This window comes from Hemiscyllium ocellatum, chromosome 9 (assembly GCF_020745735.1).
Source record: "Hemiscyllium ocellatum isolate sHemOce1 chromosome 9, sHemOce1.pat.X.cur, whole genome shotgun sequence".
Classification (NCBI taxonomy): Eukaryota; Metazoa; Chordata; class Chondrichthyes; order Orectolobiformes; family Hemiscylliidae; genus Hemiscyllium; species Hemiscyllium ocellatum.
The window spans coordinates 44,475,226-44,499,748 of record NC_083409.1 but is presented as its reverse complement, the minus strand read 5'-3'; the positions used below and the strand labels follow the sequence as shown (position 1 = coordinate 44,499,748).

Here is a 24,523-nt window from a genome sequence, read left to right as displayed (position 1 = left end):
TAAGACTGCACTATTAACTTCCCCACAAATTCAAAAACCTAAGGTATTTATGATAATTGCTCTGTTTTAAACAGTTAATACAAGCAACCAAAAGTTTGAAGTAGGGTTTCAAAGTACTCCAGAAATTAGAAAACAGTTTACTGGTATATGGAGTAACTGTGCAAAATAGCAACTAAATGACTTTAAAATACATTTCAATAAGTACTTAGTGGGCATAGGCAGCCTATTGGCAGTCATCACTGGCTCACAAACGCAAGATTAAATTGCATCTAAAGTCTTGTAAGCTTGCCAGAAAGTGTGTGTTTATTGTACAGTAATTACCAACATTACATCTAATAAATGTGATGTGATATGATAACATCAGGACTTGACTGAGGTTTTAAATGTTCTAATTCCATGGCTATTTTTGAAAGGTCTAACATGAAGACAACTTTTGAACAAGGTATCGAATGGTATTCCCAGAAGAGCAGCCAAGGCTCAAAACCATTTTTGTGCTGAATGTGCCCTTCCTTTGTGTTTGGATTCTCCTGTCTCAGCAACAGCCCCTATTTGTGTTTTCATAAACTAAATCTCCACAAACTTTCACCTACATTAATTGCAGGCAATTGATTGGAAGTTTAGAATTTAAAAAAGCCTTTGTTTCTAGTTAAACATTCAATGGATAATAATGAACAGCTACAATTACCATTACATCAACATTTGTTTCAAGAAAAATTCAATTCAAATCAATTATATTGCTCAACCTAACATGTTTCTTTATTCACATCTGAGACAGTCTTCGACAAGCAACTAAAATTGGACCAGACAATGAATTGACTTTCAAAGTGTTTATGACCTTAAAATGTCTGTGGTACTCAGTGTTCCCTTGGTACAATAGCAGAAAACAAAACTGATGACTCTACTACTGCACTCAAAGCTATAAAATGCTTACTTTCAGAGACATCCCTAAGAAAGGCTTTCAGACATTGCTTTTTAAATAACAATGATGAATAAGCATACATGAGGTTTCCATACAATGAACTACATCATTGTCTTTAACCAGCCTGAATGCCCAGGAGGTGTGCTGAGATAAATAGAGTTTGGCTTTTTTTTAAAAAAAACTTCTACACAATTACAATCCAATGCCTAAAAGCTCCCTAATGAGGTCTTGGTTAAAGACGCTGGATGCACTTGCTTCAGAGTCTGAAGTGCAGGGCTTCGGCTGGACACAGTCAAGGCTAACGTATTGATGCAGCACAATTGGAGCGTTGCATTGTTTGAGCTGTGGATAAAGTACTAAATCATTGTCCTGCCTCCTAGTAATAACGATGCTGTTGTACTTCTGGAAGGAGAGCAGGAACTTACCCTGTTGTCCCAAGGGATTCCTTCCTCAGCTAACATCACTTTTAAAAAATAAATCTGGTAAAATGTTCACTTCTTGTTTGACAGAACCTACACTGGACAGATTCACTGCTGTAATTGTCTGCACAGTAAAAGGCAGAGTGTTTGAAATGTTCCCAATTTGTAATATTATTATTATTACTTAATGAGTGGATTTGATCATAGAGATCTGGAACGCTCTCTTCAATGTTGTAGCTATTGCAATAATTGGAGATTATGACTTGAATGGATAAATTTGACTAGAAATGGGATTGCAGAATATGAAGCTTAAGCAGCCACATGAAAACGCAGCATGAATCCTATTCTCTCTAATGGAACGTGGAGCTGGACCTACACGTTTCTCTGATCCTAATCTTGAAAGAGTTGCCAATCATATGCAGTGTCAAATAAACAAATAGCCGAAGGTGATATAGGACAAGAATACTTTAACAAGCCCAATAAAATATATCAATTGGTATTCATTTTAAACAGGGAAATGGTATGATTTTGGATTCAGCTGTGTCGGTGCGTCAATATATCTAGAAAGAACAGAAGCTGATAAAGCTGTGCTTTGCTGATCTAAAATTGGAAAGAAATGATTTGCGCCTACTTTATAATCTTAGTTTGGTCAGTATGATCTAAACTAATCAAGGAAATGTCGCAAGAGAAATAATTTACAGTGTGAAGAGAAGCAAAGAAAATGAGGGCATGTGATGAGCTTCACTTAAAATAACTCTTCATTATCTAGACAGACATAATTATTCAGTGACAGAACAGCAGAGTCTGTGACAACAATATCTATTTAATTTACTGTAAAATCACAGGCACCAATTTGATCAGGCATCTAAGTGGAGACTGCAAGCTCTGTCATACCACTACTCCTCTTGTGTCCTTCCACTTTGCTGTCCTAATAATGGTATTTAAATTACAGACTTGCAGATGCTTTGCAGTCACAATAAAACCTCAGCATATTCTCCAGTCTCTCATTACAGTCTGACTGTGCAGCAGCAACCCTCTCATCTTCTTTTCATACTCCTCAGCTGCCTTCAACGAATAAAATCCAAGGTATCTTGGTAGAATGGAAACTTTTATTTCTTGCTTCGAGCCAATTGTGCAGCACTGCAGAAATCTGATTTCAATTGCAGGCCAGTTATTTCACATTTCCTTTGAAGATATTCAAGAAATTGTAAAATGAACCCAAAGCAGCTTTCAGCAATAATGCTTGTGAATTCCCCCACGGCATGGTTTTCGAAGTGTGGACCAAACAAACAATATTCCTTCTGTTCCTTTATCCCTGCTCCCCTACCCTGCCAAATGACAGTTTCCCGCTCCCCCCACCTCACCCCGTCTGTCTCCACCCCACACTGAATCTGTCATATTGCCCCAAGATCAAACCCTACCCATTATTTATGTCAGTATCTGTTTCTTGTTGACTGCACGTTGAAAAGATGTTTCTCTCCCCAAAATAGGATGTCTGTAAGACCCTCTTTTTTTCACTTCACATGGATATGTCACTGCCACCTTAGTATCTCCTCTCCTTTTAACAGCATCCATCTTTTTCACTTCTGTTTGCCTGTTTTCTGCGTTGAAGTGTTATAACAATACAAAGCCATTGGGAGCGAATACATCAGAGATGGACACTCGTACACATCCTTCCAACCTTCTCCTTTTTAATTTGCTCCAGCTGTTCCATTCCTCCTCTCTTCGTACAGCCCGTGTCCCCAACCCATTTCTTGCAGTATTCTTAATCCCATACAAAGTGACAATTGTGCAGGTTGCCAGGAAAATAACTGGATCTGTAGTTGATCCTTATTGGAAACATGCTCCCACGCATGTGTGGTTACACACTAGAGATGGGACAGCTGACAAACCCAAGGAAATAATAGTTTTCTATGACAACTGAAGGGAAGAGTCCATGTGGTGACTTCTGAACAGTTTCTCTGCTAAAGCTCTGTAAAACATTAGCCTTGGGAATGCTGATGAACAAATGCAACGAATGCCCCCGTGCTCATCAGTAGAAGGGCATCTCTGGAGTCTGCGATGTTCAAATGCCCAGCAACACTTCTTATTATTCTGCTTCTGAAAGGATGGTGAGCTGTAGAAAAAGGATTGTTATCAAGATCCAGTTTTAAGGCAATGTGATAAATTGCTTTTCATCTAATAGATAGGAGCTGAGTGAGAATGTGTAATGGTAGCTGCACCATGGGGAATATCTTTGGTCCTATTGTATAAATCCTATGAGTAGAATGTGACTGTGCAGGGTTTTTGTTTCTGTTTTAGCTGGTGCTATGAACAGACCTCAGGCATGTTTGTTACCTGGAGTTATTGGAGCTCCAGGCAGGATATCACAAATTGTCAACCTCCCCAGAAGGTGAGGGATAAACTGCTCTTCTTAAAGTACCCAACCCTTGGTTACAAAGCAATTAATTTACAAAGGATCTTCTCCCATGTAGGTACCTTTCTCCCAAAACAAATTAATGTTGTGAAAAGGAACCAATGTAACTAAGCTTTGGAGACTTAGTGATTTATTCGCAACTAAATGTGAGGGAAGAAATGACATTAATATATGCACACAGATTAGAAATGAAAAGTGTGTCTAACAGCAGATGAAAGTTAAGAAATATGAATACATTTCTATGGGTTGTATATGAAGAGTGGAAAGTTAACAGTTGATCAGTTGGTTTTCAGGATTCATGGCTGTGGAATTAGTTGAAATCGTTTTAACTTTTGGTGCTTGACTGACAGTGCACAGTGAGGAGATTGCTCTTGCCCTGCTAGCTTGTTTGTAGAATGGAGTGAAATATTGGCCTGCAGTTGCAGGGGTGATTGTGTATTTCTTTGACTATAACCTTCCCCACACACTAGTACATGAACCAGGCTGGCACATGAGTAACCTCTGTTCACTAGCACCTTCCACAGGGCACATACCAGCTTAAGCCCTGTTCTTGTATATTCTCAAAAAGGGAAGACTTTATGTCTCAACCCGACTTCTGTTTGTTTTCCATCATTTTCACAGTTTTGGAGAACTTCCAGGAGATTACAATTCTGTTTTTTTAATACAATTTCTCCTTTTGAAGCTATTTCTCACTCGAGTGTGATGTTCCAGTGTTCCTCTCCCTGCAGCCCTTGGATATTCATTCACAGTCATTTCGGCTGCACCTGCATCCGTTTTTTTCTTTTAAAAAGAACCATATCACAATTTAGAAGTTAATGTCCTTTAGTGATCTGGGGTTACGATTTGTGGTCATAACAGTGGAACTCAGGATTTTAAGTGACGCGAGTGGTGAATGATCAAAAGGTACGATACAATCAAAAAAGACGAAATAAAGATCAGGAACAGAATTGGCAGATGGGCTAATTTATTACCCAAGACAATACATAACAGTTGTGAAATGCTCTTGCTAACTGCATTATGGGTCAGCACATGGACTGCAGTGACCACCTTCTCCAGGGTAACCAGGGAGAGGCAATAAATGCTGGGCCAGCCAGTGATGCCCACATCCCAAAGAATGAATTAAAAATAGATTTTTCTGTTTTGAAAGATTCTACAGTCACAACTCCTAAAAGCTTTATAGATTTTTGAAAGCTGGGTTTGGGAATTGTTCAGACAGACTTTGTGTCTCTAGCAGGGTTTTGAGATGACGCACATGCACAATATAATTTCCTTTGCAGGAATGGCAACTTGCAGTCCTGTGGCCTCTCTGTAAAACCTTTAAATCACTAACAATGGTCATATTTCATTTCAGCTGTCCGAGCAGTGATCTTCATCCATTTTTAATTCTCCTTTATGCCGCAGGAGAATTTAAGCTTTGGTATTGTCTTTCTGCAGAGTTTTGCTGGTCACATCCAAACTCAAAATTTCCTTTTGCATTGAACTCATTAAATTTATTCCCCTCTAAGACCCTGCATGGAATAGTGATTTCCTTCTCAGCCACAATTTCTTTAAAGAGTGGAAGCACTTGAGAGAAATCAAAACCACTGAATGCTTGCCAGAATTTTCCTGGTGAATGTTGAGTCTTCATTTAATCAGATTGGTGTGTAGACTTGTCATTTGGGAACCTATTTTCAGTTGCCATTTTGCTTCAAGTACCGAATCAACAATTCAGGACATCTTTTGCACTTGGAGCTAATTTGTCAGAACCCAGCTTTTTTCTGTACTATACTATTTCTCTTGTTAAGTGAGTTTGATTCTCAGCAAACTCAGGCTGGTTATTATCTTGTTTGTTTATAGAGTTTACTCATTACTGATTTATTTAAATTAAACCCATTATGTTGTCACGTGAACCTCCAGGAAGATTCAAGTTGCCCCATCTCTGGTAAATTAAGTTTTTTTTTTAAATACCTCTCCTTTACCTATTCTACATGTTTTATGGGATTTATAGTATGTGTACTCCTGTGGCTCTCTGGTGTGCTACATTTTTGTATAAAATTGGGGTGATGATGATGCAATGACAAACTGTAGATTAAATTATTCTCAAGTCCTTGCTTTCCATTTCACTTTGACTATGAACGGCATTGCAACTCTCATAGGAGATCTTGTGGATAGTCTAGATCAAGGCAGGGACTTGCTTATTCGAGTTTCTGGCTAGCTCTGGGTAATCCTCACAGTCCACTCCCTTACAGATGACTGATACCAAAGAGAGCAGAGCAGAGCAAGAGTAGGCAATTTGCAAGTTGGGAGCTTCCATTTCCCTGGTTAAGAAGGGAATGGATACAGCACTGGGGGACATCCTTGAGAAGGACAGAACATCAGCCTTCATTGACAGGATTGTGAACTGAATGTTTGAAAAATAGGTCATAGTTTTGAGGAAACCAAGTTAAATAATTCCTTTTAAGATTGGAAGTTTGAGAGAGTGTCACTGGTACAGTAGGTGGGTAGGGGATGGGGGTGCTACTGACACCTTTTTCAACCTATATGTGGCAGGCATTGAATCTATCAATTGCATGAGATTTGAAAGTTTGTCATGAGAACCTACAGACCTTACAAACCTGTGCACTCCTGCTGGCCTCTCAAACTATCATAGGCATGCAGGAGGCTGGAAGAACACAGCACACCAGACAGCATCAGGAGGTGATTACACCTGAAAGGTCGACTTCTCCACCTCGTGATTCTGCCAGGTTTTATTTGTTCTTCCAGCTTCCTGCTTGTCTATGATAATTTGAGAGGATTCCAGCATCTGTAGTTTGAGACAAAAAAAGCTATCATGACAGACTGTGGTCCTGTCTTAGCTTTCTCAGTGCATCTTTGAGTTTTTAATGACCATGCATATGCAACTTCCTATATTGCAACTCACATCTTGCATTGTAAGATGATTAAGCTTTGCATTGTTCCTAAAGTGCTTTGTCCAAAATTGGACATAATATTCTGACGACCACTGTGATTTTACAATCTGCAGTAACATTGCTCAGAATAACCAGAGAACATATTGATAATGCAGTAGTTTATTTTTGCCATTTTCCACAGAGGTACTTTTGTAAGTATGTGCTTTTATACCTATGCCTGGAGATGTTATAAGGACCAGAAATAACTTAATCGATATGCATAAGCTATTATGTTTACTGGATTATATTTTCAAAAGCAAGATTGAAAATTTTGCAAATCTCGATCTCCTTCCTAACTGAAGGATATTGTAAAACTTGAAAGGGTTGAGAAAAATTTACAAGGATGTTGCCAGGATTGGAGGATTTGAGCTATAGGATCAGACTGAATAGGCTGGGACTGTTTTCTCTGGAGTGTCTGAAGTTGAGAGGTGACTTTAAAGAGGTTTATAAAATCGAGGGGCATGGATAGGGTACATAGACAGGGTCTTTTCCCTGGGGTGGGGGGAATCCAGAACTAGAGCGCACAGGTTTAGGGTGAAAGAGGAAATCTATAAAGGGGACCTAAGGGGCAACTTTTTCATGCAGAGGGTGGTAAGTGTATAGAATGACCTGCCAGAGGAAATGGTGGAGGCTGGTTCAATTGCAACATTTTAAAAGGCATCTGGATATGCATATGAATAGGAAGGGTTTAGAGGGATATGGGCCAAGTGCTGCCAAATGGGACTAGATTGGGTTGGGATATCTGGTCAGCATGGATGTGTTGGACCAAAGGGTCTGTTTCCGTGCTGTACATCTGACTGTAAAATGTCTAACTGCAGTAAACCCCAATGTCCGATGGTCAAAAAAGATGAGTTACTGGCATCATGGCCCTGAATCTTAACCCCAGATGATACAAGACCATATCAATCTGTTGAATTCTGACATTCTTTTTTAAGAGGGCTTGTGCAGCCAAAGTAACTGGATGCAAATCCCGTGGCTGCCTGTAGAGGAACCCTAGACTGTCACACCTGCAGGTGCAAAATTGCTTCAAAAGGAAGAGTTGCTTTACAAACTGAAATGTAACCTTGTGGAAGCTATCTCTGATGAAGAACATAATGAAAGAAAAGACCGCAGTCTGGGTTAAGATAAATTTTGTGTATTCTTAAGAGGAAGACTCAAGAACTCAGTTCAACCCTAGTCTGTTTATGGCAGTGGAAGCAGGTGTGCTAGTGATCAGAGTGCTGGTGTGCCAATGGTCTGAAGTTATTGTATTAGAGCCTCAGTTCAAGCATTAGCATGTATGGCCGTCACGTTTGATGCACCACCCACTAGTCACCCTGCATTGCAGATAAACTATTTTCTCACTGCATGCTAGAAGCCAACTAGCTAGTCAAAGGAGACCGGATGGAATAACTTTCTCATTCCAAATGCTGCTAGCCAACCACCAACAAGAAAGTAGACAGAAGGACTTCAACTAAATGTAAAGCCAAGTATCCCAAAATTGCCAGATCAATGATCAGTATTCCACAATCCACTGTTCATAGATGGACTATGGGGACTGTTTCTTATTTTTTATCACTTACCTGTGTTTGGTTTTGCATCTCATTTCTAATATGTGCATGAGTTTTGTTTTTGCATATACAAACTGAAAATCATGATTTTTATTAATTCAAGGAAGCCTGGTTAAATTGATCTCTCAAAACATTTTTTGGGGGGGGGTTAGGCAGAAGTTGGGGTATCCTTTGTAAATTAGCCTTGTTGTAATCAGCTGAAGAAGTGATAAATGAAGAAGGGAGAGCAATTCACTTTTTCTCATTGGGGAATTTAACAATTCAGGGTATCCCACTTGGAAATCATCATAAATTTGTGAACCCTCCCTGGACTCTGGCCAGAAGACAACAGAACAATGAGGCTTCAGCAGGACCTGATCTACTTGTCATCTAATTACCTTCCTGCTTCTTTGTGACAGTGTAAAACACCAAGGTCACTGCTGAAGAAAACATTAACTGTTTCTCAATCCAAATGGAAGCCATCACAGATAATGCTGTTTTATGGTCCAAATAACAAATTCCCCACACAATTTAATAAAATACAGTAGGCAATGTACATCAACACTTTCTTTTAGTGCAAGCAGATTGCAGATTTACCATGGTTACTACATAAAGATTAGGTTATAGTAGCATTTTATCAATGGAACAATTTGAACTTGAATGCACAGCATTTGCCTAAGCTCAAGTTTTGTCTTTTGCAAAGAATCAGTGATGGAATTTGTTGGTTACTTCCTTACTATAGCTGTTATAAATCAAATATGATGTATGAGCTTCAAGACGGCAAAACTGCATTAATTGGCAATGTGCTATACAGAAAATGCTCTGCACATCACAGGACAAATGTGATGAGGCCTGAAAACAAGTAGCAACAAAGTGATTGGCCTTCAGGCTTAAAATGTACTATTTGTGTTTGAGACTGTAGTGATGAGCATCTTGTTATGTGTACTGCATGAATGATAAATAGAGTGCCCCCAAAACCTTGTTTTCACTGAATTATGGAGAGAAATCAAAATGCTTAAAATTCTCTGTTCACAATTGTAACCAGTTATCAAACACCGCCATCAGCCAGCGGCCTGCAGAATGCGGTACCTTCCCTGCTGTCAGACCTCATTGTATGAAAAAGGCTGCATTCTGACAAAGTACAATGACTATGTCTGAATCATTTCATTCCAAAGCGATGAAAGTCTAAACATGTCTGCCCTCTTTCATGTGTAACATGGCCAGGAATCTCTGACAATAACAGTATCAGTTGTGGGAGACATTTCTTTTCTGGAAGTAATGTATACAACTCTGTTTTCTGCATGTTAATACTAACTATGAATTCAGTAGTCACCCAAAACATTTTCATTTTTCCTGCCAAATGGTCTAAAATTTCAAGCAGCCAGGGCACAATGTTCCAATTTCTTCTTACCAGAAATATTGAAATAACTGAATCATGTCAGTTTTGCACCTTTTTTACTTTGTATTTCTCTCTTGAGAAGGAACATCATGAGACTACCTGCAATTTCAAAAAACGCTTACAAATGCAATACAATGCCTGACAGTCAGCTAGTTTTACAGAAATGTATGTCTCACGCTCTCATAGTAGAATGTGTAAAATGTGTACTGGCTGGGAAAGTAAAGATACCAGAGGAAATCAAACAATTGGGGAAACCACAGCAATTATGCTTCCTGTTTCAAAGGTTCATTGTTGACCTTCCTAATTCTGGCACTTGCTGATTTTAAATGAAACCTATATAACTTTGTGTGCATGAACAGTCACAATTTGGAAATGAAAGGTAAGACGATAGCACAAAAGGCCTTTAATTGTCCTGGGGAAATGCACACAGGGACAATTTGGTCTTAGGTGATACAGGTAATACAGTTTGTCCTTTTGTTTTTATCGATGAGTTAAGTATAAAATGAGATTAAACGATGGAAATGGCAAATCAGGCATAAAAAGTGAGCTTCCACATTGCCATCTATGTTCACCACTCTAAACATGTTTGATTGCGTGTTTTCACTAGTTACATATCTGTGTTAGCAAGCTCCACCTTCTTCATTAAGTTCCTAAGTTTTAAAAAAAAGTCAATGAAATGCTGACATACCCTGGCAAATCAGAAGAAGCTTTATTTAACGGCATGTCTAATTTATAACACTTTCTTCAAAACTAGGGAGTAATATCAAACTTGGCCCAGGATAGACAAATAGCAACATTACATTTAACAACCTGCTGTCCGCCCTGCCAGGATTCTTTCATTGACTTCAATAGAACCACATATTGGGTATATTGCAACATACAGCAACCAAAAGGGTTAGGTGCTTGATCCATGTCTAATTTCAGCTCACTAGCAACTTCCCTTGGAGTAATTAATACAATCTTCCATTTTCATAGCAGAGACATAGGGGGCTACCCTGACTTCTAACAGATACAACCCTTGGGAATACAGCACTGAGCACCAATGGTGATACTCCTGCCCGTTCCCAATGGTGAAGCACAGTTGCATTCAGCTTTTTCTCCCCTTGAACGGGATAAGCCAGACAAAATTCACCCATTTCAATCTGCCAGCATTGTAGACTGGACAGTACTGGAGTGGCACCAGCAGTTAGGGTGGAGCAGCTCAAAGTCCGATCAGTCCTATCATTTTATTTGCTGGATTATTGCAAGGGTCTATGCATGTTCTTTGATTCCACCCCCCACTCACCTTGTAACTTTGGTGGGAAATGGCCAGAAATCACAAAAGTCTTCATTGGGGCTCTATAAATAACACAAAATGTTGGAAAATAAATTGATTCGATCTTAATACATTCTTCAAGTTATTAACCTAATTTTTAAAAAAAATTGTGTTTTGTAATTGTACCCTGAACAAATTGTTTCAGGATATTTTAAAATAAATGTTAACCATGCACTTTAACACATTATCTTTATTGCACAAATAACTCCCCTCTTGTCTACATGTGCCTCCTTTAGTTTGCTGTGTATATTCCATTAAAGTAAAAAATGAGGTCTACAGATGCTGGAGATCACAGCTGCAAATGTGTTGCTGGTCAAAGCACAGCAGGTTAGGCAGCATCTCAGGAATAGAGAATTCGACGTTTCGAGCATAAGCCCTTCATCAGGAATAAGGGTTGCTTTGACCAGCAACACATTTGCAGCTATATTCCATTAAAGTCAGGTTTCTATACTTCTCGTTATTGTGCACACATGCTTTCTTCATTATACATTTCTCCTATGATCTGAATGAAGCACGATTGAAACCCTGGTCTTTGACAGGACAACTCTGCAATCTAATATTGAATGCTGCAGCCTGTCAAAAATGAAAGGAGCATGTTGTTGTGACTGAGGTGATAATATTTATAGGGATCCTTGAGGAAGATTTGTCATTCAGATACTATTATTGTTCAGTCTTATGAAAAAATATTGACAAAGGACAGATTACAGAGAGTCAGTTTATCAGTTAATAACCACAAGAAGAAATCATAACACAAAGTGATTAGGAATAAGAGCAGAATCCAAAGAAAGTTGAAACAAAATCCCTGCCTGATGTCGGAGTCATTAATAGCAAAACATTGAAGATGTTGCACTAGAGGTTTTTGGTCATGTTAACATTGATAGTTGAACAGTCTATATGTGGATTTTTGATGTTGATTGGATGTCTTTTGTCCTTGTTTCATTCAGCAGTGACCACTCACCACTGTTCCGAGAGACCAGGTAGCTTTTTCCCTTCTTTACCTGCAGTGCTGGGGTATTTAATGACTGTTCTCAAAACTGTGACCTTCATGGATGCTAGTCCACGTTCACTAGTTTTTCAGACCATTAATACACACACTAGGGTTGAAGATTGCCTTTTAGGCTCATTCTTTAAAATATATCCCTGGAAGGTGTCATGAGCATAGATCATTATTTGCAGGATTATTACAAGAGTCCATGCATATTCTTTGATTTCTTCCCCCCCCCCCATATCAAACTTATGAATTGTAATGTGTTTCTTAAAACGGGAGTGTTACAGCTGCCTGAGAATGTAAATTTACTAGTTGTTTCGAGAGTCCTGTTTTGAACCTATGGAATGTCACATCCAAGAAAGGTATCAAGGAAGCTTCAAAGGGATGGATTGCAAAAGAACAAACTAAACTGTGTAATTCCCTAAGAGTGACATCAGACTGTGAACAAGAAAAGGGGAAAAAGACAGCAGTATGGGTGAGCGAGTGTTTTCTTGTCTTTCTCTGCCTCTGTGCCATTGAAGCATATACAAGAACAGACTATAAAAACCAGATCAACCCGAGTCTGGGTGCTAGTGGAAGAAGATGTGTTGAGGCACTAGCGTGTATTAACCTGGATTCAAGTGCTACTGTGCTGTGAAGATCACAATTCTAAGAATGACCTATTAGTTAACCTGTGTTGCAGACAAAGCAATGTTTTACATTGTATTCTGCCAGTCAAAGGAAACCTGTTAAAAGAATTTGAAGGGAGCTGCAAATCCATTGATCCTGGAATGAGCTGCTTGACCATCAATGTCTGCTCTTGACAAATCACCAAGAGATTGAACCATATGTCTTTTAACTTGCTTTTGAACTCCTTTTGTAATGTATGTGTTTATATTTCTTCTTGCTAACAAATAAACTCACTGCATTAACTCAAGAATGCCTGGTTAAATTGATTCCTTTTGAATCAATAAATATTTGGCCTGGTAGAAAAGTAATCAAAAGGAAATTTTTCTTTTTAAGGTAATCTTTTTGTGACCAGTTAAGAGTGTGGGTAAATAATGAATGAAAATTAATTCACCCTCACCACTATCCAGGAGCTTGATGATTTGGGGTTTCCATCAGGAACTGTAGTAACATGGGGATATTTGTATGGGGCCTGGTCTTTAGTAACATTGATGTTGTGTTTGAACGTCAACCAACAATCTATATTCTAGAGAAGACTTCCCTCTTTGCAGTGTCCTGTCATTACTTGTAGGAACAAAGGTAGAGGTCTCTGAGAAAGTCATTTCCCAGGTAACTTCAGAAATGATGCAATGAAATGTCTTTCAACCGAAAAAGCTGGAATGGAACACATCATTTCAAAAGGCAATGAATTACCACAGGAGTTCTCTCATGTTTCCACAAGAACTTGGACAGTAGAGCTATGGAATTCCCAAAGAAATGGTATAACTGATCTATATAGCTGTACTGTAAAAAGGCCAGGTGGATCAAACCAGACACTAGTTTCCAGGAACACTCAGGAGCAGGAAAAGCTATCTATAGCCAAGAAACAGTCTTTTTCCAATAAATTATAATCAATCATGTACCTGTTCTGGCATTAAGCCTTCCTATGCCTTTTCCAGAAATATGGATCTAATCACCTCTTGTATCCATTACAACAGCTTTGTCTGGGAACTTATTTCACAATGTCTCATGTAATAAGCAATTCCACCCAAACTGCCCCTCTTTATTCTGGCTGTCACTCATGTCTCTAGGATTGCTTTCCTGTCCATTGTGAGGAAATAGATGAGATCAAATCGGTCAATGATCTTCATATTTTTCCAGCCTGTAGAACATCCTCAGAGGTTGATGCATTGATATTACAATTGGCTTTCCTAATACTCTCAGGTATGATACATTCTTCCCTTGTTCTTCAGCCAGGCCTGTATTCTCCCGACAGAACTCATCCAAAGCCCTCCCCCATTTTATCAAGTATATGAGGAAAATTTGAAAGAGGCTGAAATAAGATACACAAAAAGTCAAGTTATAGTCTGTCAAACTTAAAAGGAAAATCAAGGTAACATTTGTGGATGTTTACTGTGCTGAGCAAGAACAAACTCGAGCAAGAGATCAACTAATCCAAATGAAGGTTGTAGAAAAGTTGATTTTTAAAAAATGATCAAACAGTACCAAGTGCAATGATGGGCAAAACCTTCTATTTGTTTATGATGTGGGAGCAAGCAACACAAATAATTGGAATAGTGCATCCATGTGCAGACAGAGAAAAGAAATCCTCTGATATTGGGAAAATTAATACATGGGAACAAATACTATCTGAAAATAGGGTGGAGGTAAAATCGGTGGAGTCAATGTGATCAAAGGTACCTGTAGACACTCTGAAGTGTGAACATGTAGAGGGAATGTCCCACCATTATTTATTAAAACGATTGGTTGGCCAAGCCAAAAGACTATCTGGTTGAATACAAAAGATCACAGCAGTCGTGCAGGTATTAATCTGTGAGACAATTCATATGTCAATAATTTAGTTTTCAAAAGGATCAAGTGGAGCAGCAATGCTCCACCAGTGGCCCCAAGATAATTTTGAGAATTGGCCATTTCTACATGTTCAGGTTGAGCCTACACAACAGCTCTCCCAACAGAGTGAGACAATCCCTTTACAAAGTGCCAGTAATACAGTAGTTAGGCTTTTGATTCATGTGCATGGTGCTTGGTTTCAGCTTGTGGCAGTAATCCAACCACATGCATATGTAAGGAGTTTTGCCAATTTTTCAGGCTAGGCTGCTACATTGGGGCCATTCTGACCTTAATAATTTTTTTTAGTCTATTCAAATTTTGGATGGAATCTTTAAATATGGTTCTTATTAGGTATTCCATTTAAGTCAGGACTGTGAAAGGATCTGCTTACTCTTACGACATGCTCTAGAGTGATAGGCTTAAAAAAATGGGAAGGCAAGAGAAGAACTGTTCCAGAGAGCTGTGCGATTCATGTCTGAAGTTGGGTAGTCGAAGACAATCAGTTCACAATGAAGTAACATGTATATTTTTGCTGGTGAGTTGTGGTTAGCAACACAAAGGACAATTATCTCTCTGAATTACACCAGTTTACATAAATACATTTAAATTCCAATTTTGGTCATTTTTATAAAAATGTTTGTGATGTAAGTTTGCTGCCTTGCTTATTTTCAGTGTGTACAATAATCTTACCTGCACTGTTAAATAAGCTATACAGCCTTCTGAACAGGAAAGTGTTCTAGAAACAAATGTTTCCTTTTAATTCCAGCCCCTGTTTCCCCCTCTTCAGTTGTTGGGAATCCTGGTTCAGGCACCAATTACCAATTAAAAGCCAGTTTCACTCAAGCTGATAAAACTCTACTCTACACCTAGAGGGTCCCTCAGTGCCAATTCTCTACATGTATCTGCTGCAGAAAAAAACTCATTTTCCAACCATCCTCCAGGTCTATCTAAACAATGATGCCTCTTATTTCTTATACAGATTTTTTTCTGTATGACCTTGCATTAACTGAGAGACCTCAATGCTGACAAACTTGTTTCTCATAGGAGCTTTCGGGAGTAGACTTCTGGTCCTGCAATTTGAATAAATTTGAATCTGGGCAAAACTGGAGGCAAAAGTGCCCAAGTGGATTCATTCCACCTTTTAAGTTTTCAGAAACAATGTTTTATGTCTCAAAATGGTAAACACTTTCCAGGAACATAAAATAAATTCACCTAAATGGAACTATCATTATAAGCAAAACTGGTAACTGCCTTATAAAATGAACCCAGAGATTCATACATTCCCTAATTTAGCAGAGATCTTAATTGAAACATTGGACAAAGAAATTTGAAATAAATATGCTTGTTCACAAATGCAAGATCCTGCATTTTCACCAATATTTTCAGAAAGAAAATTTAAATTAAAAAGAAGGTTCTCACTCAGCTCAAGGTGTTAATCTAATTCCATAAAGGAGCTGATTACCCAAATTCCATTTCCCTTCCTCAGAAATTCATTCAATTTCTCTTCAAGTATTTATCAGATTCCTACCTAAATGTTGAGATTGTTGTTGTATCAATGACTGCTTGTAAAGGGGGGTATTTTATATCCTAATAAATCTTTTATGAGAACAAAACCATTTCATTCTTCCTGTTATTGTTCCCAATGCTAATAGTAATTTTAAAGCTGAATCACCAACTCCCGGAAGTAACTTTCACTACTCGATGTATTGAGCACTCTGATTACATCAGCCCCTAATCTTCTCAGTTGCAGTGAATGCGATACCAACTGTAGCGGCAGAATTGATCATTTCTGCACTTGAGTTCTCGACTGCATTTCATCATTTCTATTGTTCAATGGAAAAGGCAGTCAGTTCCTCTTAAAAGTCATGTACAGTCTCAAGAAATTTGGTTTTCCAGACATGGCTTATCTTCCAATCCTGTCTGCATAGAAAGTAGTGACATTGCAGGTGTTAAGTGCAATAGAACGCAAAAAAGCAGATTTTAGTTCAGTGTGTCCAGTTTTATTGCAGTGCTGCTATTTTCATTTGGTTCAAATGTTGATAATCAATTGAAAGGCTACAGGATAACTCATTCAGAGTAACCTTGTCCATTTGATATTTCCAAGAAAGTTAAGATTGTGAAAGCGACTTCAGAGTGAAAATAACTGTAGACAAAAATCCATCAACGTGGGACATAGGAAAAATGAATTTGAACCACTAATTTGCGTTAAGATTACAAGGAACAGGATTACAATAAGACTGGATAATAGGCTCAATGGTCAAATCCATAACAAACTTGATCTCCTATGTAGGCGATTCTTAAGTAGAATTTTCTGCAACTAAATCTGTAGTCTAGAATGTTCAGGCACTGATTTTGTATTGCCCCCCCACAACCACAAAAGATTAGCATCCTGTCAACTTTAAATGTTTTTTTTCCTGTTGTCCTGTGAGCTGAAACTAAATAAAGACAATTATTCCGATATGTGCTATGTCTAAAGGAGTTTGGGTACTTTAGCAGGGCAGTTTTATACAGTTTAGGTAAGGGGGTGATGGAACTATCCATGTTACCAACTGATCATTTCTTCTCAACGACAAATTTTTTGTTTTGATCTAATTTGTTTTCAATACTATATTGTGAAGACTCATTAATCAAAACTAAGAAATACTGGTTGTTCTGTACCATTTGAAAGATATTGTGCTTTCAGCCTCTGTCCTGCTTTTCAATTTATTACAACTGCACTCTCCATTGTTAAACTGTAAATTCTGTGGATTTATTTGGATTAGTTCTACCAAATCTATAGTTTTAATCTGTTCTCATCATTATAGCTGGGTTGAGGTTATCTGAGACCAGTAACAGTCTTAAATGTTGCACAGGAAGTGGGACAAGACACAGTTGGAAACTGAAACCATCAAAAGTTTAATGTCATTAGCTAAGAATGGATCAACTAAGGGGGTCTAAAATTATCAAAAGCAGCAACCCACAGACACTTGAAACTTCCGTGAGTCTCCATTTTCAGTCAGCTGCAATCCCACACCTAGTAAATGACTCCGGGCTGTAGACAGTCAGCGTTTGATGGTATCGGCTGCAGCTGAGCCCCTTGTTGCTGTTTTTTATTTTGCCGCAGACACACTGTCTCGGGTTTGCATGAAGTGCCTCTGGAGTGCTGCCCATGTGGAGCCAGAACATCCCCCAGGCCATGCAGTTTGACTTGGCTGTCATTCCCAGCACCTGAGTGCTGTCGCAGTTCCAGAGGAGCTAAGAGGTCCCTGGAAACTGGCAAATATACAGAGTCTGTAGAGAATACATCTGCTGTGCCTTCTGCTATTTGAACCTTTCATAAAATGACTCACCACTGGCTTTACTTTAGTAATTTATCATTACAGACAGACCTTGTTTGCACCTCATGCAGCACTGCAACTTCAAACACAGAAGGCTGAATTATTGGGACCTTTGATCCACGGTTAAGAAGCTCAAAGGAAAGGGGTTGATCTTGTGCCTTCTCACCTGGCAGGTGGGGCACTTACAAATAAGCATGTTCCTCACCTGCTCAAATCCTTGCAAGGTTCTTTTGTAGGCCAGAGCCTCAGCTTTGTAAATGGACGGACTTTTGCATCAATTGGAGATTCGCAGCTTCCACTCAGGAGAAAGTAGAAGCCAGAGGAGCTCCTCTCCTGTTGAGACCACTGACCTTTCACTGGATACTATGAGGGAAACCTCCTCAATCCTGAATTCTATTGCCGTCCCTTACGCCTCACCTTTCCCAGTCCCTTATTAAGTGACCAGGGCACACCACAAGAAGGGGACTGCAGTATTTGAAATGAAGTTTATAATCTCTGTGACTTCCTCTGCTGGGTGGGAAGTCTGCCCGCTGGTGTGGTTTCTCAGTGGAATCTTGCTTTGGGTTAACTTGACTTTTCTTGTTGACCAGTTCTATTGAGGCATGTAGTTGTGGTCCCAACAGCACATCAAGGCTCAACATTCACTGGACATAGTACCGAATTTTTCCATTTAAACAAAAGACTGTCTACAGCCTGGAGTCATTTACTAGGTGTGGGATTGCAGCAGACTGAAAACGGAGACTCACGGAAGCTGAAATAAAAGTGCATATTGTACAGTGCTTCATATTGTTCTTCATAAGTTGCTGATTTTTTAAAAAAAGGATGTTAGAACATGACCTGGTTGAATTCAATAATCACAAATTTACTATTGTACGATTTAAGTTGTGGTTTCCTAACATTCTTGGGGTAATCGGGACAGCAGTATTGTGGTGGAGATGATGGATTGAAATGCTAGTAGTTGCCATGTTCTTATTTGATTTATTGCACCTCAAAAAGGCTTGAAACTTAATTACAGCAAATTCGCCTAAATAACATTTTCCATTTCTATCCCTAAAGTAAGCAGTGGAAGAGAGGATTTCTCCAGTGCTACCTTTTGTTGTGCAAAGGATTTGCAGAGTGTCACAGAGAGCAAACTTGAGCATTAGGTCAATTTTGCTTTTATAGGTCAAGATTAGCATGCAGAAGTAATTGAATGAATAGTGATTCAACCCAGGAAGTAAGTAATGTGCAACCAAACTCTCATTAATTCAAACTTATCAAACTAGTACTTACCTTTATTATTGGGAGCTGGTATTTGGAAAAAACTGTGTTCAGAATGGAAGGAGCTCACCTTCTGTACTTGGGCTTGAACCATCCTAGTAACTGTCCCCACAGATGCTACTCATCATTGTTTTATCCTTACAAGACAAGTCAAAAGGGCTCTTTTGGCACAGTGGTAGGGTCTCTGCCTCTGTACTAGGAGGCACAGGTTCAAGTCCCACCTGCTCCAGGTGTGTCATAATATCTTTGATCAGAAAAATAGATTACATTTAAAACTAAATGTAAGACAGGTCTAAAGCACTCTTGCGGTGCAGTGGTAATGTTTTTGTCTCTGAGCCAGGAGACTTGGGTTCAAGTCCTACCTGCTGCTGAGGTGTGTCCTGACATCTCTGAGCAGGTGGATTAGAAAATGTTTGGACCCACTTGTGGTGCAGTGGTGGTGTCCCTATCACTGCGCTGAGAGACTTAGGTTCAAGAGCCACTGCTACAGAGGTTTGTAATAAATCTCTGAGCAGGTTTATTTTGTCAATCAGTTTGAAGCCTTATCATGCAGTTGTTTTCGTAATCTTGTGAATGATGTATGTTGTTGAGTAACATGGCAGATTTTCTTTGGCTGTTTGCTACTTTTTAGTTTGGATGAATCTTATTGGCCCGGTTGTTTGAAGTTGGGCTTAATACTTTGAGGAATGATAAAAGAAAATCCCAGTGTCTCATTTTAAAATACTTGCTGAAATATTTACTGTGACTGGTTGGGACCATTATTGCAATCAATGATATTTTCAGGGAATTCTGACAGATTTGAATATCAGGTCATTAAAAACAATAAAACACTATTCATTTTAAGATAAACTTAAAGCATCTAGAATTCCACAACTTAGTAAGGAAATTGAATGTTGGGATGATTTCTTCAATAAGCGAAAATTCTCACATTTGCGTCTGTGCCACTTTGTAAAGATTTGTGGTGAGATGAACAGTACTTAAGGACAATAATCTTCAGTTTTATTCATTACATCCCAGAGTTATTACAGTGTCAAATATCTGCATAATAAGAAAGTCTATAAGCAAGTGACCAATACACAATAAATGTGACAGTTCTGCGTCTTGAAATCATACAAAAACATTTTTTTGGAAATTGATGGTTTTCACTGATTACTGAGAGTGGTAATACTGATATGTGCAACATGTTGAAAAATCACTGAAACATCAATTCCTGTACTAAATATATCTTTACCTTCTCCTCCTTTCAGAAAGCAAAAGACAAAAATATCATGAGACCAGACAGTGGAACAGATTGAAACAAGCATAAATTCAGCTGTGAAAAGAATTCAAAAGGGCGTTTTTTTAAAAAAAAAATGTAAGTTTTTTTGCTATCAGTTTACTTTTTCAGAGTAAATAGAATTCAGACCTAATAATACTGTTTGAATCCCACTGTAAATCTTTGTAAATCAGTTTAGTTTTTATTTCCATCCTCATTTCCTTGCTAGGTGCTGACAGGGAGAAAGAGTGTTTCTATGCAACAGCTGTGGAAAAAAATACTAACAGCACTTTAGGGGTGTAAAACTGGATTGCTGTGTTCTTCATTCAGCTATTAGTTGAACGCTTGGCTTCACCAATCTCAACCAGATCATTTGTGGAATGGTTTGCTCTGCTCATCTGCAGTGTGCCATGTGAATCAGAGGGTGAAACAAGGTCTTTGACAGGCTACAACACAAGGAAGAGAAACAATTACTCAGAAAGACCAGATTGGAGTAGACATCAGAACCAAGAGAGGAGGTGGCGTGGGCTCGTGATAAAGTGCAGGAAAAAGAGAGACAAGTGACAATGAACAGGACGTAGATCTGGGGGCAGGAGAATAAAGAGGGAGAGACTGGACATTTTAGGGGAAACTGAAATTGCCAATAATTTAACAGTGGTCTACCCAAGAATTGGTCTCTGTTCTTTCAGGCCTGATGGTCTTTCCTTTTCTATGAGGGAGCCTCCATTTTCAATTTCAATCTGCAGTATGACTAAGGAACAGATTCACAACATGTATCCTGTCCCTCCTTCACGCAGCCATGAAGACTTGATCTCTGCCCTGAAACAGCTATTGTCCTAAGGTTCTATCCCTTCTGAAACTGCAAACTGGTTTCTATCATTGGGATGTGGCTTGTAACCCTGAAGACAGACAGAGACAAATAGCCACTGAATTCTCAATTGCCCCAGTTATTCCTGCTGATAATAATAGCCACAGGAAACACAATTCAGGTCATGTCACCAAACTCAGAAGAGGACAGCAGTAGTACAGAAAAAGTGAGACACTAACCCTTGCAAAAGTTAGGATGCCATTAATAAAGACATTGCATAATTCAACACTGTGTACACTAATCTTTTTTTAAAAATGCTTTTATGCCTGAGTTGTGCCATCAATTACCATTCTGTCAAACTTCTTAAAATTTTCAGGAACAGGAACATCTGCTACATCTTGCAACATCTGGTATTTTGGTCTTCAGTACAGTATGTTGCTAGTGTTTTCTTTAAAAAAAACCTTTTGAAGCATCATTACAGGGTACCTTATACTATATCTTTCTTTTTCATGATTTGAGAAAGCAAGTCTTACCACATCTAATACTTCTGAAAACAGGTGGTTCATTCTCTTTATTAAATCTGTTTATGCAAAAAATCCATTGATGAGATTTACTGTTTGTTTTCAAGCTCCTATTATAATGTTTCTGAGCCTGAGATTTGTTTTCAATGTCATTATTAAACTTGGCTGGCACAAAACTCATTTTACATTGAATGTACAGCAAACGATAATTATTTTTTTGACTTTACTTCTTTGAACACAAGTGCTGCCCATTTTATTTGGTTTAAAGCAAGCATCAAATGTGGAAGTCTAATTGATCAGACAAACTTTGTATTTAAACGGTGAAGATAGGTTTAGTAGCATGATGTGAGGCATTAACATTGTATAGTCATCTGAATCCCCTTGTATCAATAGTTTTAGCGTATAATGGAGAGATGGGGATAAATGAAGAATCACCAGTAGCAGAGTTTGGGTCCAGAATAGTATTGGTAGCGGTTGATTTGTTTTTGGGGGACTAAGATGGAGTAATTAGGTAGGGTTGTGCAACCTGGATAGTTATACATTGAATCCTGTTGTTGGCTCACACACTATTATGGTTTTGGCCCAGGATAGGATTGGGTTCGGTGGTCATTTCCTTTGTGGCCGAACTGACCACAAGTCCTGCCAGCTCGCTCATGCAGTGTGGGGCATTTTCATTAGATATCACAAAAGCAGACAGCAGGAAAAGTCTATACTTTGTATCTTCTGAAATGAAGAAAACCGGTAAAAAGAAAATTATTTATGGCTCATTTCACAACATAATTTCCTTCTTTACCACCTTCCCCACAATGGTCTGAAAATGAGACTTCATGTAGTATCAATAGGTCGTGTATATTCCTTGGCCAACATACTAACAATAGCAACATGAAAGAGCAAAGGTAAATTTTAATCACTCTGAGATATTACTCAGCAGCATACTGCTCACCGTTACTGCATTGACTTCATCTAATGTATTTTACAAATCTCTAACACAATTGCCATTTACATGCATGTGTGAACTGAGTTGGAAATCTATTGTCTTAAGATATCAAAACGCGTTAAGCTTCTGAATTTAAAAAGAGCAAGTCCTTGAAATGAGACAAAGCAGACATTCATCGCGGGGAAACAATAGGACATTAGTTTCAATTTATTCCAGCAAGAAACAAAGACATATGGCTGGTGTGTGAGCCAGTTCTTCAGGAGGTACTGTTAACTATGGTGTGTAGACAGCTAAGTATATTCTAGACATTATTCTAGACGTAATTAGTTCCATAAATAACTTCCTTTGTTTGCAATACATCTAATATTTTCCATTGTCTTTCAATTGTCAATCCTTGCAATAACCAGTCTTGTATGTGCTCATTATGGAAAAAAAATCTATAGTGTAATTACTTCCACGCCAATGACATGAATTGATCCACGCTGTGACTACCATAAGTAAAGGATTAGATCATCATCAGACTAATTATGGAAATAGGATACAGCAAATAATGTGGGACCCCTTGTTGGGTATGTTAAAGATCTAATTGCACAATATATATAATTATATATAAGTTCTTACTGCTATAAAAAGAATTCTGACATAAAGCAATCTGAACCATTATGTCAACCTTCTAATGTTACAATATTAATCACATCTCAAATTTGCCCAAGCATTCTCAGTCAGTTAGTATCCATAAAAAGTGATCACTGCAACTTCATTTTCTGGTAAAGATACTAAGCTTATTTCAAAGTAAGACATTGTGTAATTGACCAACATCTAATTAGCACAAGAACTTTTAAAATTATTAAATCAACAGCTTTTTTTCAAAAATTGGTTACTGTTGCAATTTTCAGTTTGACTGCCTTTATTTTGGTTGAGATGAACTTTGAAATGATCCTAAGGCATGATTTGAAGACAGGAAGTTATTCATTTTAAAAAAAAAACCTTCACTCAATAGCCACAACATAAGTACTCCCATAAACTGATCAGTATTCCAATACTTTTTTTGTAGATTGCCATACACAAAATGTCTTTCCACATTTACCTACAAAGTGCAAGAATAATTGTTATGAAGAAATTCATTGCATTTGAAGCATGTGAGGTATATTTAAAGGATCTATATCAATACAGACTTTCCTTCTTTTTGTTGCCCTGTGACCACTCCTTAAACAAGGGTCCTTATTTACTAGAGTACCAAGTGGAATATACTATATCATTAAGTTCCTGGGTAAGAAGAGATAAACAAGTTCACCTTCTTTATTCACGTGCTCCCTGGATTGATTGCAACAATGTTAATTTACAAAGCATCTCTTCCTTTATGGATGCATTTCTCCCACACCAAATGAATTTGAGTTTTAAATGGAGCCAATTTAACCAGGCTTTGAGTTAACAAAAGAGTTAGCTTATTAGTTACTAAACAAGAGAAGTAATAATGTAACACAATTGACCATAGATTAGGAATAAGATGTGAGACATAAGTTTGGACCAGGATGATTTTTTTTTCATTCGTGAAGAATAGATAATGGAATTTTGCAGCTGTTCTATTGGCTAGTATCAGGAGCACTGCCATTGATAGTTGAGCAGTCATGGAGTCATAGAGATGTACAACACAGAAACAAACCCTTCAGTCCAAATCGTCCATGCCAACCAGATATCCCAATCCAATCTAGTCCCACCTGCCAGCACCCGGCCCATATCCCTCCAAACCCTTCCTATTCATATACCTTTTATCATTTAAAAGATGCCTTTTAAATGTTGTAGTTGTACCAGCCTCCACCACTTCCTCTGGCGCTCATATCATACACGCACCATCCTTTGTGTGAAAAAGTTGCCCCTTAGGTCTCTTTTATATTTTTCCCCTCTCACCCTAAACCTATGCCCTCTAGTTCTGGACACCCCACCCCAGGGAAAAGACTTTGTCTGTTTATCCTATCCATGCCTCTGATGATTTTATAGACCTCTTTAAAGGTCACCC

The 24,523-nt window shown here is 38.4% G+C and overlaps 1 long non-coding RNA gene across 1 annotated transcript in view; it reads left to right on the top strand.

Moving 5' to 3' along the window:
- LOC132818685 (uncharacterized) overlaps window positions 1-20,315 on the top strand; it is a 42,754-nt gene extending 22,439 nt beyond the window's left edge. The window contains exon 3 of the long non-coding RNA XR_009645007.1: window positions 20,233-20,315. This is a non-coding gene — a long non-coding RNA (uncharacterized LOC132818685). The remainder of the gene's footprint in view (window positions 1-20,232) is intronic.
- Window positions 20,316-24,523: the final 4,208 nt, after the last annotated feature.